The 20,583-nt window shown below is 38.3% G+C and overlaps 1 protein-coding gene across 4 annotated transcripts in view; it reads left to right on the top strand.

Moving 5' to 3' along the window:
* The window catches only part of LOC139948946 (uncharacterized), a 55,126-nt gene that overhangs the window by 12,721 nt on the left and 21,822 nt on the right, over positions 1-20,583 (top strand). The window lies entirely within an intron of this gene.

Genomic DNA, 20,583 nt, shown 5'->3' with positions numbered 1-20,583 from the left:
AATTGACAAGTCCAATATTGGAACCCAGTGTACTATGATTACAATTGTTATTTAATATTTAACTTTAGACTGATTTGTGAAAGTTTGCTTCTAAAGAGCTCTCCTCAGTCATTTTAATGTGTTAAGAAGAAAAACATTCTCCAATATTAATTTGTAGTCTAATAAATAAAACTCTGGTCTAAAATAAAAATGGTTAACTACAAGTCCTGCGGTCTTAATTATGGACCTTTCCCCTCGATTCGAGCCCTGTTGTGAATGTGTGTACATGTATGTATTTAGCCAAGTAAAGTTACGTTTTTGGTCAGAACGATAAAAAAAACCAGCCGGTCGGGTAAAACTTCTTGTGCAACATCTTTTTCTGTAATCTTATGATCAAGATGTGATGCCCCAGAGTCCATGCCAAACTAAACAGTGGGTCATAATAGCTCATCAAATAAATGAGAATTTAGGCCTCTACGGACTTAGACAAGTGTTTCTCGACATAGCCACATTTGGTTGATATCAAGGGCGTCTACATCTCAGGTGTCTGTACTTCAAATGGCAATTGTTGTACTATTTCCAAGAAGTGGCTGATTTTGGCGTGGGCCGCACATTATGCAATTGGAATCTTTTACGAGGAGGGAGTTTCATCCGTCAAAATGGTGCCAGAGATTTGTTTTTCTTCTAGCCTCTGTCTTGGCATGGAGGAAGAAACTCGGAAGTATTGCATGCCTGAACTTTCGTTTTTAGAATATGGCAAGGCAGTTTTTTTTAATAGTTTTTTTGTATGCAAGTTGCCTGACACACAAGGCCTGAAGGCCACTTCAAGGTGTGGGCTACAATTATTTTTTCCAGAGGCCGTTGCCACCTACTCCTAAAGTTGAAACAGGGTTTACCCCTTTACAGTCCATACGAATGTAGGCTTGGGTATCTTCAATTCGAAACCTGGCCGGTAGAGCAGAAAGCACTACCTCCCCAATTTTATGTAGCAAGTGTCACGACCGGGATCCGAACCCACACCCTGCTGATTAAACACCAGTGCTTGAATCTGGTGCTCTTAACCACGCGGCCATGACACTGCCACTGTGTTTTCTATGGTAATTCAGGCCTGGAATTACATAGAGGTCACAACCTGTGTTGCCCTGGTCTTTGCTTTGGTGTCCCTTCAAATTTTTACCATAGAATTTAAAGATTTTTCCAATGGAAATGCTCTTTGTGTAAATAAAAAATGGTCTCAAAGATGAAATTTCAGGCCTGGTAGTTTTTATTGTGTCTACTTTGTACATTCATATGATCAGGGGCATGGAGGCAAGTAAGGGTTCTACCCAGGTTTTTGAAAAACTGTGGGACGTTCTGGACCAAAGCACACTGAATTGAAACAAAGTCTTTGGAATGTTCTCTACTTGGTGTTAATCTTGGTTTTAGGGGTAGCGACGAGAATAAAAGGGTAGCGACGAGTTCTTAAACGGCCGTTTAAAACCGGCAGAGTCGTTGCTGTGTGATGACCGTTTAAACACCCCCACGTGACGCGCTCTCCACCAATAGGAGTAGAGAAACTGTCTGGGGTATTTATGAATGCCCTTTTGTTCATTCTATAATATAAGCCCAGAATTTGTGCATATCGGCCCCGTACGCTAGCTTGTGTATCTATAGGGAGAACCTTGCAAGTGCATCCCCTGTCTTCATGAAGGTTTTTTATAATTTGCATTTATTGGAATCAGAGAAACTTCAGGTGTAAGTCTAATTGACCTTTATATGTACAGGCTCAGTTTGTCAACATTGATATCAATCATTGATATTTTGCAACAGCATCACACGGCGCCACTAATGGCAAAGTGTTTGGAATGTTTTAATATCAGCTGTGATTGGTGACGACAATTCCGAAAGGATTGAAAAAGGCGGGGATGGACCCCCCTGCTGTCTCGCGGAGTGTTTGGACGTTTTGTGTGTGAGCGTGAATTAATTGAACGGGAAACGAAATGGGTTAATGTGTAACTCGATGCAATATTGGACGTGGGTTCGTCTTGTTGGTCGGTTGGCCTACGAGACTGCCTGCTGTGGGTGGATAAAAGGAACTCAGTTTTTTAAGCACACAGATGTTGCAAAGCATGTATGTGTTTGTATGAAGTGAAAACAGGGGCTATAAAGTTAAACCTGCAAATTAAACCACAGTGCCCCACTGTTTTTTCCTGTTGATACCTTTTGTAAACTTCCGATAGACCTCTAGACATTTCACGATTTTCCTCAGAAGTTCCCTTCTTTTAGTAAAGCAAGATTTCCTATAGTGACTCCCCCAGTAAAACAAAAGTTCAAGGCCGCTAGACTAATCAGTTTTAAAGCAAATTTGTTTTTTTATTTAGTTTCCTGCTAGTTTAGTTATGAAGAGGAAATAAATTGACTAATAAAAGTAATATGAACATTATGTCATCAGTCATGGCTCGACTCAAACATTATCCCAACTACATTTTGTCTAGTAAGAACTGCTTGGGGCTTGTAGAACTATGTACTTTCTTGCTTGACAGGCTACTAGAAATTACACCTGTTTTAAATACTGTGGCCAGCATTGGTTATTGTCGGAGACCAGTATCCACACTTTATGTGACCCATCATTGGAAATACTAAACCTGTAAAAGTTTAGACACAATCTGTTTTCAAACAATGGGTTTTGAACTGCGAGTCCAAAACTAGCTGTTTTACTCATTTCTTTTTAAAAACTAAGAGCATTTCTGAAAACAAAAATATTTAAAAGGAAAGTTTTCCACGATGACCATCTGTAAGGTTTTAGCAAATCTGTGAATATTTATATTAAAAATGTTGTGCACACTCTTTAAAATGTTAATTGTTTTCATTTCAGATGTGAGTTACTTTTTTATTGTTTGGAAATAAAACTTGGGCCAAATTTCTTTAGAGCTGCTTAATTAAAGACACTGGACACTATTGGTAATTACTCAAAGACTAGCCATCACAGTTGGTGTATCTCAACATATGCATAAAATAACAAACCTGTGAAAATTTTAGCTCAATCTGTCGTCGAATTTGCAAGATAATAATGAAAGAAAAAATACCCTTGTCTCACGAAGTTGTGTGCTTTCAGATGCTTGATTTCGAGACCTCAAATTCTAAACTTGAGGTCTCGAAATCATATTCGTGGAAAATTACTTCTTTCTCGAAAACTACTCCACTTCAGAGGAAGCTGTTTCTCACAATGTTTTATACCATCAACCTTTCCCCATTACTCGTAATCAAGAAAGGTTTTATGCTAATAATTATTTTGAGTAATTACCAATAGTGTCCACTCTCCACTGCCTTTAAGCTGTTAAAGTAGCTCAGCACAAGAAAATTATGCTTACCAGAATAAGGTTTAATAAATGTTTAATTTGCATCGGGATGAAGAATATTCATTGTGTTTTTATCCAAATACACCGATGTGTGTTAGCACTGTATACTCACAGGCATATTACTCGAGTGGGATTCAAACCCACAACCTTTGCAGTTGGTATGACACTGCTCTAGTTTTTTGCAGAATAAGGTTACCAGCCGAAATACTATGTCACATGTACCATCTTTGACTGGTATCCTGCTAATTATTTTGTTTGAAGAAAATTGTAAAGCAAAATTGTCTGCTCCATCAGCTGTAAGAAATTAAGCCCTCTGCAGTTGCTATCATACATGTATGGAGACAAATTCAAGCCAAGATGTGTTTTAAATCTACATTTTTAGGCAAACGTACCAACTCACGACTTGGACGTACATGTACTTTGCACGTGTGTTTACTATACGCATTGCAGGCAAAGTCTGCCTCGATTGACGTCACAAAAGGGGTAGGCGGAGTCAGCCCCTCAAACAACTTTATATATATTTTTAAACATATAAATCGTGACAAACAATTACTAAAAAAATTGTTTTATTGTTCGTAAGCATATACTCTTATGTTTGAAAGAAAAAAAAATCTATTTCCAAGTGACTTTAAACTTTCTCTTAAGGCAAGTAAAAATGACAGAAATGCCTGGGGCCGATTTCACAAAGATTTAAAATTGATCGTGACTGCAACTCAATCGTAGTTGCTTAGTAAAGTGTTATGTCACAATACAAATCACTATGGTGATACTGAAAATTGGTCTTGCGATGAACTTTATTGCTTTGTGAAATCGGCCCCTGGTCTGCAATGGCCTTAATGATCTGTGTGTGAAACCATGGGCCTGAAGGTTGGTCGAAAGTATTTATGTTTTCTGAGAAATGACAGATGTTCAAAATTAATTACTTCAATGCAAAATGAAATTCTATTCAACCATGACATGAAAGTTGAAATGAAAATTAAACCTGTTAAACTTTATTGAACCACAGAATGAGGAATTTTGTTTGAAAGTTGCTTTTAAACCACCACAAAAAATGATAAATAAAAATAAAATAAAAATATAAATAAAAAGATAATGATGGCAATACAAATTGTTGACTCTACAGCTTATCAATGTATTTTGCCACAGTTTAAACAACAATTTAATCACCGGAAGAAAATGAAAAAAAGTTCTAAGAAATAGTATTGCAAAACTAAATTGAAATTAAACTTATCTGAATTAAGTTGTAAATTTTGTTCATTTTGTTGAAATATTCAAGTAAAACTTTAAAATATGCAAACAATTTTGAGGACTTGCGGTCGTTTTGAAAAAAAGAAATGAGAAAAGAAACAATTTTAGGGTGAGTTATAGAGTTTCAAAAAAGAATCTACAGAAAATCATCAGAAATAAATCCGTTTTGTCAAAATAAGAAAGCATCTATTGAGAAAATTGGCAATTACATATAACAAAAGCATACAAGTTATGTTGGAGGATTTGCAGTGGTTGTTATAAAAGAAAATGAGCTGATTTTATTGTTAGTTTTAAGAGTTTAAATAAGGATCTAAAGAAAAATCATTGGAAATTCAATACGTCTGTCAAAATAAGACGGCATCTATTGAGAAAAACTGGGCCAACAAGCTCGGTGCATAATCATGAACCCCTTGTGATACGATCAACTCCGCTCGCGACAAGTTTTTTTTCTCCTGAAACGTTATCTGCGTGAAGGGAAATAATGGCAGACCGATGTAACAGCGGAGAGGACTTCTGGTCGGTCGGTCGGTTGGTTGGCCGTGGGAGCAGAATTGTTGCAATCAGGGCGGGCAGAGTGAATTCTACACGGGGAGTCTGTCATCCCTTTGTTGTTCATGGCTTCAGGGCATAGCAGACCCGATGCAGCTCGGCATACACTGTTCGCACTTAAGCGTAGGGTACCCGGCCGGGTAGCCTTGTCTAAAATTACCAATTTCACTCCATGCCCTAATGGCTCATCTGTATTCCAAAAATGGGGGGGGGGGGGGGGAAGATGGATATTTGTAGAGTAGAGGAGTCTGCAAGGTTGTTATGGTCGTTTTGGCGGAGTGCCATGGCTTGGATGGATTCAGAGGTTGAAGCATGGTGTGACACTATGTGTCAGTTCACAAAATACCTGTAGTGGACACATGAGCTAGACTTCTACACTCTCAATTCTACTTAACGTTTATGTAGTGTTTTGCCAGTGTACTGTAGGGAAATAGTGTAGTACATTTGATCATAAGTGAAGAAGTCCTTTGGTTTGTTGGATTTTTCTTTCTTTCTGATTTCAGGATTTATTGTTTTTCAAAAAATCTTTCTCTATTTGGCAAGATGAGAATGCCTGTAAATGGAAGAAAGACACAGCCCAGTTGCAGGCGGGGAATTTCATCTTTAAGAGGGCAAGGCCATTTTCATTTTGCAAAGGGCACTTCCATTGGAAAATCTTAAAGTCTATAATGGAAAACTGGTTGCTGGGGCACCAAGGCCAAGACCAGGGCAACAGAGGCCATGCTGAAAATTCCAGGCATGGCAACCATACTCTTTGTAATGAAGGGCCTGTTCAAACAGATTTGACACTACAAAATGAAAACTTTTTTTCAGAACAATAAAAAAATGTAGTCAGCCATCAAGTGAACACATAGGCTGGATATTAAATTGGCCAATTGATAATGTCATACTAACAAACTCATTTTTTTGCTCAAGGAAATTTAATGATGAGCATTTCGTGCATTTAATTTTTGAACAGAATTTTAGCCCATTGCCTCATGATGTATCTCAGGCCTATACATACACTGAAGCCTTTGCCCGAACCAGAAAAGCGACACATGTAGGGGGTCGAAATGAATCAATGCAAGGCAGATGAATTACAGTATTTGACTTTGTGATCAAATGGACTGAGTGTGTGTCGGTGGTGGGGGGGGGGGGGTTGGTCGATAGTACTGCAGACTGCAAGATCAGCGGTAGTTTTTGGAGCACGTACACTTGCCTCATTCATGGAAGAGAAGAGGTTTTTATTGAGTCAACAAACTGATGTAAGACAGTTCAGGCTGCGTCCCCGCCATGTAATGCTATACTTATCACAATAAACCCCTCCGTGGAACGTGACTTGCACCACCAAGGTTTCTGTGCCTCAATGCTTAGAATGGTGCAAGGGCAGCCCCACCGGATTCCAGTGCCTGAAAAAAAGGAAATTTCTCCTGCGAAAAAACAAACAAACAAACAAACAAAAAAAACTTTGAGAAATTTTATCCATGAATAGTTTAATGTTCCTAGTGCAATCTTCATGGATTCGATGGCCACTTCGCTCGCCACTGTAGTGACATTTAAGCATTAATGGGTTAATTCTCTTTTTACGTGCCCTACTTTGTGTTGGGTCTCCTTCCTTACGCTCGCCAATCCTCTTAGGAGATTATAAAGCAAGTTATTTTCAAGTGACGTCCAGCTGACTGACTTCTAGAATTGAATTGGCCTTTTGAGTCCCATTTATTTGTTTTAATAAGTGGGGATGTCTTTACCTTTTCAGCGATACCTGCTGAACTATTGAATTAAGTGGTTAAGTAGCTGTTGTAAGGCGGTCATAGTTTCTTTGATTCTAAAAAAAAAAGAGGCAGATCTATGTTTGTTTTCGCCTGGGGTGGGGGGGGGAGGGGGGAGGGGGGGGACACTACCCTCCCAAATTCAAGCAAAATGGTGACACAAGTTTGGGCATAGCAAAAAGATTCAATTTACAATTCAATTTCAAACTATTATAAACATCACGTTAAAAGCATGAAAACTACCTTCCAGTGGTGCATCAACGATAAAAATCACAAAATTTCTAAAAACATAACAGAAACGGGTATAAAAATATAAGGGGACAAAATACACAGAGACATATTTACAACCATCCAACAAATACAAGGGAGATGAAAAAACCCCTAAAAACCACCAAAGAAGTTGGACTGAGGGGGCGGGTGGTGGGGGAGGGGGCTGAACATGTTATTTCCTTAATAGAGTTGCCCTTTGCTACCTCCTTGCCTAGAGGTGACCTCAATGTTCCATCAGCCACCTCTCCCACCTTACACAGGACCTTACACCTACATGTCTGATCTTAGATCAGATTGGAATGCCTGGCTCAGTGATAAGCAATTTCCAATAATATACAAGTTTGTGCTTATTGAAAACTAGAAAACAACTTGAACAAAGACTATATTTTACTCTGAATTTGATTTTTAAAAAACTCTATTTGTACAAAGTTTTTATGTGTGTTATAAATACAATTCAATTTTTTATAAATGCAAATGGTTTGTTAAAACTAACTTTGGTAATGAAAACTTGTTCAAATTTGAACAACCATTAAAGCCATTGGACACTTTCGGTAAACAGTAATGTCCAAGGCCCACACTTCGTGTATCACAACTTCTATATAAAATAACAAACCTGTGACAATTTCGGTCATCGGAGTCGGGAGAAAATAACGGGGAAAACCCACCCTCGTTTCCCCACGTTTCGCCGTGTCATGACATATGTTTAAAATACATCCGTAATTCTCAAGAATTGATATTGTTTTTAATGTTTTCTCAAAAAGTAAAGCATTTCATGGAATAATATTTCAAGATAAGTCTTCCACCATTACCTTCTGTAAACCCTGTAAGTTATTTGTAAATCTGTGAACTTTTTCTTTCTTTTCTGTACCGGAAGGGTCCAATGGCTTTAAATAGGTTGGAACAATGATATTTTAAACATCAGTTTAAAGAAAAGGGAGGTTTAGTCATAAGGAAGTAACCAGAAAAGGGAGGTTAAGTCTTATTTGCAGGTTTTCCTTGTTGAGTTGCTAAATTTATTTTACTGTCATATTTTGTATTCCATGGCTAAATTTGATTTTCCAAACAATATGATATAATTTGTATTTATAAGCTATAAACTTTGTTGAACAGAAGTATTTGAAACAGAACCGCGCATACATGTACGTAAACCTCCATATGGTTGGGACTAACTTGGTCCCGGAAGTTAGAGAATACTCTGTAGATGCCACGCTTGCTCACTCAGTTTCAATTTAGTTCAACTCAATGTTTTATTCGTCATGCCAGCATTAAAATAATTTCCTAGGTTTGCACACAATACAAATTTTAAAATATAAAATACACAAGAACCTTTAGTCCTTCAGTATCCTTCATTTTGGAGGGAAAAAATACCTTATTTTAATCCTTACAACAGTGAAATATCATGCCTGGTTTTTGTGTTACATCTATTTGTGCAAGTGGGTTGGAAAGTAAATGATGAAATGGTTTCCAAAATTGATGATCAAGTTCTTGCCTCCCTTGAAACCCTGTTCGTTCGTTTAGGGGAAAGACTTTCTTTCTGCCATGATTGTATCGCACATGTATACTATTATAAACGGTAACGCACGATGGTCGAACGAAATGTGTACTCCAAACCATGTTCAATTATAGATGCGAGCCCCGACCGACATGTTCACCCGCAAAAGGTTAAGAGCATCTGCTGGCTGGTTGCCGTGGCAACCACATCCGTTCTTTTCTTCACCTTGACACAGATGAAGTGCAGTGTTGTGTTTTAGCACATTTTGTTGTGAGTCAAAATCAGATCCGATCGATGTATTGTGCATGTAACCTTCTCTGTGAACATTAAAGTGATGATTTGGGGCAAAATTACCAAAATATGGTAATAACCCAAACCTTGATGATACCCAAGCCTACATTCTTATGGACTGTGAAAGGGGTAACCCTGTTTCAGCCCTAGGAGTAGGTGGTAACGGCCGCTGGAAAATATAATTGTAGCCCACACCTTGAAGTGGCCTTCAGGCATTGTGTGTCAGGCGACTTGCATTAAAAAAATAAAAATAAAAAATAACATCTTCATATTTACTTGTGAAAGAATCTTTTTTTTTGGTGGGTGGTGATACAGGTAGGGTCATAGATTGGGGATTTTGCATCTATAGATACTTCTGATTTATAAGCCACATTAATCAATTAAGATACAGTAATAGTCTCGAATGTGGGCGCACGGGTTACATTATTTGCAGTAACAATTAGGACCCAATTTCATTGCTCTCTGCTTACCCGCCGTAAGCACAGAATCGGCGCTTACGGAAGCAGGGAATTTTGTGCTTACGGGTAAGCGGGTAAGCGGCGAATTTTGGTTTCTGTGCATCTAACCCCCATTGTTACTAGGCATTCTACGCTTACAAGGCTAGCGCAGAAATTCATCGCTTGCAGGTAAGCGGGGAATGGTGATCGTAAGCACAGAATTCGGCGTAAAGCAGAGCCATGAAATTGGGCCATGTTCCCTTGCAGATACCCATTTACATGTACCCCTGGGTAATGAGAAGCAATTGTATTGAAATGTCTTGCTCAAAGACACAAGTGTCTCAAACAGGATTCGTACCCTCACTCTGATTACGCCATGGATTCGAACTTAAGTTTGATGCTCTTGACCACTCAGCCACGACGGGCAACAACAGTAGAGTTCACATAAATTGCACACCAGCTGTCTTTGTAATCTTGTACCCTTTGCCATCAGTTTTATTTACCAAGCATGTGTTATTTCTTGTACACATGGAGAACACATGATTGAGAGGAAATATTTGTATAGTAAGTCAATGGCTGTGTTCAGTGATTATATGGTTTTATTTTCAAAGCGTGGAGTGAGCGGTTCGGCAAATTTGTTTCAGTCAACCTTGAAAAATGTACATCCCATGCTAAGATCGCAGTTATCATGGCCAAGTTTAATAAAGCTGCAAAGCACAAAAATTGGCTTGAACTGTGGCATGAATTGGCATGAATTTTTCCTTGATTAAAACAGGATTACCAACAAAATTTCCATTTGTCGCTTTAAATTGCTTGTTACAGGTGTTCAGCTGTTGTTTGCTTATAATCCTGAAAATCACGTGGAAATTTGGTTGGTAATCCTGTTTTTATCAAGGCAAAAGTTTCGTGCTAAGCAAATTTGTGTGCTTAGCAGGTCTATGAAATTGGTCCCTGGTAGCTCTCAGGTGATCAATTGTTCACATTTTCCCCAACTCTACAGTTTTACATTGTGCGGTTCATATCTTGATGAAATTTCCAGGAATTTTAAGTGTTTTGGTGAAGTGTAAATGCTCTAACAATCTGGAAGTCAAAGAAGGAGAGTACATTTTCTAAAAAGAGAGAAAACCAAAACAAAATGTGTCCCTAGAGTCACATGAAGAAAACCTGAAGGAATAAAATGAGAGTCACTTTTTATTTTTAATAATAATAATAATAAATAATAATAAGACTTGTAATGCGCACATATCCACCCTGCTGGGTGTTCAAGGCGCATCTCAGAATTTTCACTGGAAATGTTATGGCCAGCTGTGCATTGTCTTTTACGAAGGCATTGAACCTTTGAACTGTGCGTTATTGTGACTCCTACTTTATAAAACTGTTGAAATATTGTCCTTTTACATGTAAATATTATATCTTCGGTTTTCTTTATCAACAAATGCATGGAGGAATCTGAAATTTGGCAAATGCTGTGAGATTCTTTTATTTGCCTTGTTTTTTTAGTCAATAATTTGTGATTTTTAAAGCAGTAGTTTGTTCTGGCATCATCCAAATGTAGAAAAAGTGTCTGAAGTGCCATAGTTTTCAAGAAATAAGTAATTTTCCACGAATTTGATTTCCAGACCTCAGATTTAGAACTTGAGGCCTCGAAATCGACCATCTAAACGCACACAACTTCGTGTGACAAGGGTGTTTTTTTCTTTCATTATTATTTCGCAACATTGATGACCAATTGAGCTCAATTTTTCACAGGTTAGTTATTTTATGCATATGTTGAGATACACCAACTGTGAAGGCTAGTCTTTGACAATTACCAAAAGTGTCCACTGCCTTTAAACAACAAAAGATGTTGATGTCAGGTCAATTCCTAATTTTGTGCACAATTTGTTCTTCTATTTTTTCTATGGAGGGAATGCAAAACTTTGAATTGTTAAATGGTCCTGGTCAGCTTGATTATTTTAATTACTCACACAATTTTAGTCAATTACTTAATAATAATAATAATAATAACAAATTCTTATATAGCGCATTTCACAATAAACCGTATCAATGCGCTTTACATTAGTCCCCTGGTCATTGGGCCAAAAAACATCCCTTTAATCTTTCTCAGCTCCCATTAGAGAGTATACAGCCCCGAGCTGCCGTGGTGCTCCAAAAGCTTTTCATTCACAATATCAACCTCTACCCTCGCAGGTACCCATTTATACCCCTGGGTGAAGAGAAGCAATTATAGTAAAGTATCTTGCTCAAGGACACAAGTGTCACAACCGGGATTCGAACCCCCACTCCGGTGAATTAGCACCAGAACTTGAATTCGATGCTCTCAACCACACGGCAGTGACACTCTTGTGTCTCTTGTGTCTTGTGTCTTAAGAAGTAGTATTTTGTTATCTTTACATTGGCAAGGCACTCACTTGTTGTGTCAATGTTGGAAAAAAATCCACCTAAATTTAAAACCAATCATCCATGAAAGATTATTTCCAAAATGCTCAATTGTTTTTAAAAATAGAAACAAAAATTGTAATAGTCATGTGTAAAAAGCGACAATTTATGATACCATCAGAATGCAATAAAAATCTGACACTTGGGACCTCCCTGATGCCATGAGATTGAACATGAGTTACTGTCTGGCCAGCCTCCCAAAAATGCATTCATATTTGATTTTTATTAAGTTATTATTTTCTTCTTCCCTTTTTACTTCTTCTTTCTTTCTTTGGGGGGGGGGGGGGGGGGGGCTAGTGGTTAATGCATTATTTATGAAGCTGAAAAACAGAGGTCTAGTGTCAGACCTGTCAAATGAGACCATGAATTATGTACGTTGGAGCACACAGTACGTGCTTTAACTCCGTCCTGTGTGATTGCTTCATATACGCAGGTTTCTATACACAACTGAGAGACGGTTCTTATAGCAGCCTCCTCTGGTTGCATCTCCTTCAACGGACTTCCTGCTTTCGGCCCTGAGACTAGAAAGTCTTGGTTGTCCAGATTTAAACACAAAGGAGTGGAGGAAATGTTGTGATCGTAGACTCCTCCCCCAATCCCCCACCCCCCACCTCCCAAGAGATTGTGTACAAGGCCGTTTTGGTGACGTTGTTAGTTGCACAATACCTATGTGCTGTACATGCGTATCGATCTCTAGATATATCACCTTTTATAAGGTGTTCTGGAAAATCTGATGAGCTGTAATTGGAAATGAGGTTAGATCCCAAGTGAGAACTTACAATACAAAAAAATAAAAAATGAAGTTATTTATTTTGCAAGGCATTTATAATGTTTTGCAATTCAACACCCAAGACAATTGTTCGCTACATGATTGAACAATTTCATGGCTCTGCTGACCGTAAGCACAGAATCGGCGCTTACGGAAGCAGGGAATTCTGTGCTTACGTCAAGCGTGTTTCACCGGTTAGCGGCTATCTTTGGCTTCTGCGCGAGCATACTCCACGATACATCAGGCATTCTTCTACGCTTACAAGGCTAGCGCAGAAATTTGGCGCTTGCACGTAAGCGGGGGATCGTGATCGTAGGCGCAGAATTTGGTGGTAAGCAGAGCCATGAAATTGGGCCCTGATAGCTTGTTGGTCATGTACAAGTACCAGTTGTCCAGAGATATTTCCAAAGTTGGGATATCTTGAATACCCTAGAATCAACCTTGCTTTAAATTGTTTTTAAATCAGTTTCCGCAATTGAAATAGCCCACTATGAAAGTACATGAATACCCTGACAGATCAAGGCATTTCTTCCTGTCCCTATTACTTTCTTTCTTGAGAAAATCAGACAGATTGTAAATTTAAAGGAACGTTACAGAATTGGGTTAGAAAACAAAATCGTGCAGATCACATTAAACTTACATGGTCTTAAATATTTCTGTCTGAAATGTCATAGTTCATGAGAAATATATAATCTAACTTCGCGTTTGGAGTTTATCACTCAGCGAGCGTTTTATCCATTTGTATTTTGGCATCGATGCAATGCAAAATTTGTAATCAGTTTTTTGTTATTCTCTCGTGACCCAGATGGCCGATTGATCTCAAATTTCTACAGGTTTGTCAGTTTATGTATATGGTGGATTACATAAAGTGCTTACACTGCCAGCAGCTGTCTCGGTTAGCAAACCGATTCTGTAATGTTCCTTTAACAGCCTGAAAAGTCTAATAAAGCCAACACAATAGTTAGGTCTATGTGTCTGTACATGTAGGTCAGCCCTACCTCCATGGTCAGCCCTTGTACTTGATAAAATGTTCCCCCTGCAAATATATGAAATCTTTTTTTTTTGTTTTTTTTTCACAATTTTTTACTAAAACAAGTAACTGTTTATTATTTTCATTTTCAAAAGTTGGTTTTGTGATGATTGAAAATCGGTGTATGGTAATTCATTTTCTCTTCAAAAAAAAAAAAAAACCCAAGATGTACTTGTCGTATTTTCCATTTGAGCAGCGGGTTGTATGTGTGTTATCTTGGGCATCAGAGTCCTAGTAGTAGTGGGAAACAGTCCACAGTGTGTGTCTGTGCACCATTGCAAAGGCACTGTGTGGCAAGGAGGGTAGACTACACATCATGTACGTGCCATGGCAATCCAGCAATGACAGCCAAAGATAATCAAGCCCATGTCTGCTCTCACCTGACAGCTGAGTCCATCTGTAGGCAGCCACCCAATCAAAATAGTCTTGTTTACTGGGCCTCAGCTCTCAAGAAATAGTATACTTTTTAAGAAATTTGTTTTAGACCATTTTATAATTTATCCAGCCGATTCAACGATACAAGACAATATATAAATACTTCCAGATGGGCTAGGAGAAACAAAGGCTAAGTAATTACTGTGGTCCGTAGACCTACATGTACCTACCCACATCTGGTTAAACAAACTAGGGGGGGGGGGGGGGGGCAGGGAAAGAATAAGTAAATACGTAAATACAAAGGAAAACCAATGTTGAGATGAACGTTACGGTTTATTGAAATTGATCAGGAAGCTGGATTGGCATGAGTAGCAGTTGTGGCAGGACAATAATTAAAACAATATTGATTGATACATTTTTTTTGTTAAATCAATGTTTTGATTTGAAACTCAAAAGTTGTATTGTTCATATTTGTGAATAGTTGTTTGCCGCTTAATTGGAATACACAATCTGAGAAATCAATCTGGCAGAAACATTTCTTAGATTCAATCTTTGGGTTTAAAAACTGATCAATGGATTTGTTCATGACCACATTACTTAGGATCATAAAACATGTTTTATTCTATAGGAAGCTGATGAACTTCTAACCAAGTAAGTTTTCATTGCCCTTAAATCTAAGGGTGATTACTAAATGTAAATCTTCACTTTTTTTACCTCCATGCTACCACTAGCATCACCCAAAAAATATAGGCAGTTTCCCTAGTTGTGGTTAGCAGATCTACATGTGCGTGCAAATACAAAGGCTGTTTTTGTAAGTAAGCAGAACAATATCTGCTTACAGGCTTTGATCAAGTGGGTGTTGTCTAGGATTCAACAGTCCTTAGTAGTATTATGCTAATCAGATTTTACTCACGAGAGGTCACTCCTCACCAGCATTTTGTCATTTATTCCATGGTTCAAATTCATATTCATAGTATGTTTCCCACTCTCCCCACTGATGATTTTTTTCTCCCGCGTTACCTGTTGGATTAGTTCACGCTCGTGGAATTATGAAGCAATATTTTCAGATCTGCTCGCGTATGGTTTATTCATGCGTTGGAGTTTATTATACTGTAGTGAATTATTTATTGCTAATTTATTCTGCCTTCAGCTTTTCTCTGTATTATATTTTGGGAAAGAATAAATTAACAATTAATAATTTAAATTCAATATTTACATATTGCAGTCGAAATGCAGGATCTTCTTTTGTATTTGGATATTTTGCAGGATGGTGTATTTTTGTTTGCTTAACGACCCATTATTTTTTCAGACGGTGGTAAAACTAATTAAAAATTTTCAGTCAGCCACATTTAAAAATAATGAATGCGGTGACGACACACAAGGAATAATCTTTGATCTTCAAATTGCCTTTGTGGCGCACGGCTGTGTTATTTATTAATGCTGGTCAGAGGTTCCCTTGCCAGGGGCATAGAGCTTAATTATGTATGCGCCCGTGTAGCAGCCTTTTTGCTGCTCGCATAAATTATGATAATCAGCTGCTGCTTGACTGGCCAATAAATTAATTGGACTGATCCATTGTGCTGGTGGTGGAGGTCTGGAATGAATGGGAGGGGATATTTGTTTGAGTAACTCATTTACTATATTAATCTTTGAAACATGTGTCGGCTGAGAAGTTCTGTCTTATATTCTTAATATTTTTGGTCTTTTTGTGTGGATTTTTTCCCTTTCTCTTTATGAGGGGTAATATGGTTTTCATCTTCCATTTTGTTGTTTTTAAACCAATTTTGTTGTTTTTGCCAATTTTTGTTTTGCACACATCTTTATGCCAGTTACGGGGTACTTCTATTGTTGGTTTCTATTGCTCTGGTCTGGACATTGGTGCCCCTTAAAAGAATTACCATAGATATTAAGATTTTTAAACGGGAAGTAAAATGAATTGAAAGTGACCTGCCCTCTAAAAAAAAAATGGGGAGTTTCAGGTCTTCCTGTGAGCGAAGCAAGCCACCCCATTTTCTCGCTTACCTGTAAAATACGCTTTCGCTTTAAGAAATTTTTCTCTGATAAAATAATCAGAAAAATCTGCTAACCGCTATAAGTAAAATCTGCTTACCGCTATAAGTCAAATCTGCTTACTGCATATGAATGGCCCCAGGATTAAATAGCCAAAGACGAAGGGGGTACATGTATTGTACCTAACCCTTTAAGTTATTGTGTTTTTGTGAGTCAGCGTTGCGATGTATTGTTTACTCAGTCTGTGTCTTTGTAAAGGTTGATGGTAACGGCGTACATTTCAGTATAAAACATGTTGGTGGCTGTCACACCAAAATTAAGTGCTCTTTGATGGATGGGTCCTAAAAAAATTCCAAAATGGTCGTATTGCCTGGATACGAGGGACAGTTAAAAGCTTTGTCGGGCGCAGGCTGGCTGTTGTGCGGTTATAAATTACTCTGAAATGAATAACTGGTCATGTTTTGTTGGTAGTGACTTTTGTTGAAACAACGAGCAGCATAAAAGGTTGTGTGGGTGGTATGGAATTAATTATTCTCAAAGATGATGTTTTTTTTTTTGTGGATGGATGGTTGATAATAATTTTTAGGTTGCTGTAGTAATGTGGTTGGCTTTTTGAAAAGTCCTTTGTTCGAATTCGAAAGTTTTCAATAAAACACACCAGGAGTGAGATCATATACATACATGTATGTACAAAAGTGAAAAGAGTGTAGAGATCTCAGTTAAAGGTAGGGTCCTGGATTGTCATGGATTGGTTTTTCCCAACCTAATTCTGATTATTGGCAAATTATAAAGTCACAATAAAGTCACATGTGAAAGTTTCTGCTGATTACGGTGTTTACTTGATGAGAAAACAGCAACAAAACTGTCACAGATTTTCACAAGAACATCTGGGCCCAATTTCATAGAGGTGCTTAGCACAACAATTTGCTTAGCGTAGAATTTCATCATTGATAAAAACAGGACTACCAACCAAATTTCTATTTGTTACATATTGCTTGTTACATGTATTCAGCTGTTGTTTGCTTATCCTGAAAATCACGTGGAAATTTAGTTGGTAATCCTGCTTTTATAAAGGCAAAAATTTCATGCTAAGCAAATTTGTGTGCTTAGCAGCTCTGAAAATGGGCCACCCACATCCCTCTGGATGCAGCATATGCGAGTGGACACCAACACTCGGAGGTCTTAGAAACGATTGATGCAGGAAATGGTTATTAGATTCAAGTGTTTTGGGGTGAAAAATGATCCTTTATTACTTTAAAGCCATTGGACCCTTTCGGTACAGAAAAAAAAATAAAAGTTCACAGATTTACAAACAACTTACAGGGTTTACAGAAGGAAGTGGTGAAAAACTTCTCTTGAAATATTATTCTATGAAATGCTTTACTTTTTTAGCACGGCGAAACGTGCGGATACAATGGTGGGTTTTCCCGTTGTTTTCTCCTTTAAAGCCATTGGACCCTTTTGGTACAGAAAAAAAATAAAAGTTCACAGATTTACAAATAACTTACAGGGTTTACAGAAGGAAGTGGTGAAAAACTTCTCTTGAAATATTATTTCATGAAATGCTTTACTTTTTGAGCACGGCGAAACGTGCGGATACAATGGTGGGTTTTCCCGTTGTTTTCTCCCGACTCTGATGACTAAATTTTCACAGGTTTGTTATTTTATATAGAAGTTGTGATACACGAAGTGTGGGCCTTGGACAAAACTGTTTACCGAAAGGGTCCAATGGCTTTTAAGGAAATCTTGAATCAGCAGCTGCAGTGCTTCTCTTCAAGTTTTTATGGCCATACATTTTTGGAGTACCTGCCAATCTACATGTATGACCCTACATGTACAGGTACCATTAGTCTAGAGATTTTTGTCGTGACCGTATAAAAAAATTAAAAGGGTTTTCAGACTTTCTGCATCATATCAGCATGATTTGAAAACATTAGAGTATAACTTTTTGAAGAATATAAGTAGGGTTTCTTCATGTACAAGTTAGCGTATTGGGCTGATACGCGCGATATTTTGGTGATATACGCGAATTTGGTGATACGCGCAATTTAGGCATTACCTCCCCACCCACACACTTTTGTTTTATACAAAAATCATTAAGATAAAGCCATTTATAATGCTCCAGCCAGAGCCTATACTATAGGCCATGATATACCATCACAAGTTAACAGAAGAGCCACAGAAAACGTACAAATTTCCCATGGGACTACCATTCCCATGTACATGTAGTAACTTGCCTGCCAGAAATGCCCTGGAATCTACTATGGCACTGTTTATCTTGTAAACAGAGGTTACATGCGCTTTACAATGTAAATATCTTAGGGAATGTACAATTTTGTAAATAGGGAGTAATTTACATTTCAACACTAGCAAGCAGTAAACCATTGACTACAAAAATTAGTACAGGTTGACTATGGTCTGACATTTCTCCCCCCACCACGCATGTTCTGTATATTAGATTGGTTAGCGGACGCAGGAACGATAGCCCGGTATTCCCGGTAAAGTACAACCCTTGAGGGCTTTCGAGTGTTAATTTCCCACCTGTATCCTACAAGCAACGATCATGAAAATCGCCGTTGTCGTTCTTGTCACAAGGGAAAGGGGGGGGCGGTGGTAGACGCTACTAGACGGGCAAGAGAACTTGATCGGTCTTTTGTGAAAACGCCAATTATGCCAGGTAGAATATTCTTCGTCCCTTCTGGAGCGCAGTGGTTTTCCCGACTTACACCAGAATCGCATGTCAATTATTTATATCAATGCTGTTAGATTCATTCTTGGTTCTATGGAGAGGTTAGTAGGGTGTGTGTGTGTGTGTGTGCCGCGCCAGCACGGGGCAGCCGCCAGGATCGCTTGTCAATTATGTATAACGATTTTTATTTTCTTCTTCTTTGCGGTCGGCGGTTCTCACCGAAGCTGTGAGTCACGGGAGGCTTAGGCACAGGTTTCTTAAGATCTTTGGGGACTAATAATCAGATTGAATATCAATTATGGAACGAGATTTCTTGTTGACTATTGGGGAGCTTTGGATGTGAGCTTTGAAGTCTGGAAAGAAGACGACTGTGTTGGAGGTCTGACACCTCGCTCTTGTAGGGGCAATAGCTTGATAGTTCTTCATTGATGTAGATAAAGGGGTTATTCTACAAGAGAGCTGACATTTCGTTCTGGAACATTTCAAGGGGCACCAAGGCAAGGAACGAGGAGGCAAAACAACCCACTTACGACTTACTTATAATTTGAATATTATCTTGTAATCGCATGTTTCTTGGCAAGCTGATGGTAGCAGCCTCCAGATTGACTAAGCCTGGTAACATTATACCATTATGCAATCACTCAGAATTGCGTATGGATGTTTGCTGTCCGTACATGTTTTGAAAAAATTAAAAAAGGAGTGGGATCTACATGTATACATGTGATATACTCGTACTCATTTTTTTTTTTTTTACAAAATGGATTTTTTTTCCAATTTGGTAAACAGAAACAGAAAGATGCTCAAACCCCCTACAATGTACGCACCTAATACATTGACAACACTTGTATCACAAATCTTCTAAAATCCATCCTTGGCTTTCTCTGATTTTGATGGATTCAGAGCACTGCGCAGATTCTGTTGCTCACACCTTCACCATATTGGGAAGCCATTACATGTAGCCTTTCAATCTGGTCGTAGTCCCTGGTGAAGGGAGAGAGAGAAAGGGAGATAAAAAAAAAGAAAAAGAAGATGGATAAAGAAATACGCCCCGAATGACTGACAACCAAACGGTACGGTTTGAGAGTTAGTAATCCGAACCAGCGCTGAATAATCAATAGTAGAGATTGCCCTGGGCTGGGTTACAGACTTTTTTTCCCCTCCCATCTTCCTTTCCTTATCTTGTTTTGTGTGCGGATATTTTATTGTTTTGTGGTTGGAGGGTGAAGGAAATGGCCTGAAATTGCAGTATTGGCTGTCTTGGGTTCTATGACGGGGACAGTGTACTTGTCTTGTTTGGTGGCAGTGTGCCGGGGGAGTTGTGGGGATACAGTGTATGTTGTTTCAGAGGATGGAAAATTCAAGGGGAGTTGGGGAAGAAAAATGCTTTCCATGTACAGTAATGCATTCTATGTACAACTGATTACTCTGGTATACATGTACAAAAGACCCAGCCAAATTTCATAAAACTGTTCAGCAGCACAATATTCTTCTAAAGCATATTTAGTAAAGATCTGGTGGGGCACCAGTCACAAGAAGTTGGCTTGGGCGAATATTGCCTGGTACCCTGATTATGCTTAGCAAGATATTTCTGTGTTTAGCATGTTTTTATGCTTTCTGAAATGAATTTAGGCCCATGATGCCACCCTTTGTACAGACAGAGTGACCTTAAATACATTCCAGGGCATTTCCCGGCAGGCAAGATATCACAGGTTATAGGAGAAATTTACATTAGGATTACATAAATATTAATATCTCAAAATCTTGTATAAAACCGTTGTTTGTTTACAAATTTGTGTAAAAAAAAAAGAAAAAAAAAAGGGAGTGTTCTTTGACAGGGATAACAATCTGTAGCTAAATTAACTCTTTTCAAAGTTTGAATATTCACATTTACTTAATGAACAAGCAAGGGACATCTCTGT

This window comes from Asterias amurensis, chromosome 16 (genome assembly GCF_032118995.1).
Source record: "Asterias amurensis chromosome 16, ASM3211899v1".
Classification (NCBI taxonomy): domain Eukaryota; kingdom Metazoa; phylum Echinodermata; class Asteroidea; order Forcipulatida; family Asteriidae; genus Asterias; species Asterias amurensis.
This window is presented reverse-complemented; position numbering and strand designations above follow the sequence as displayed.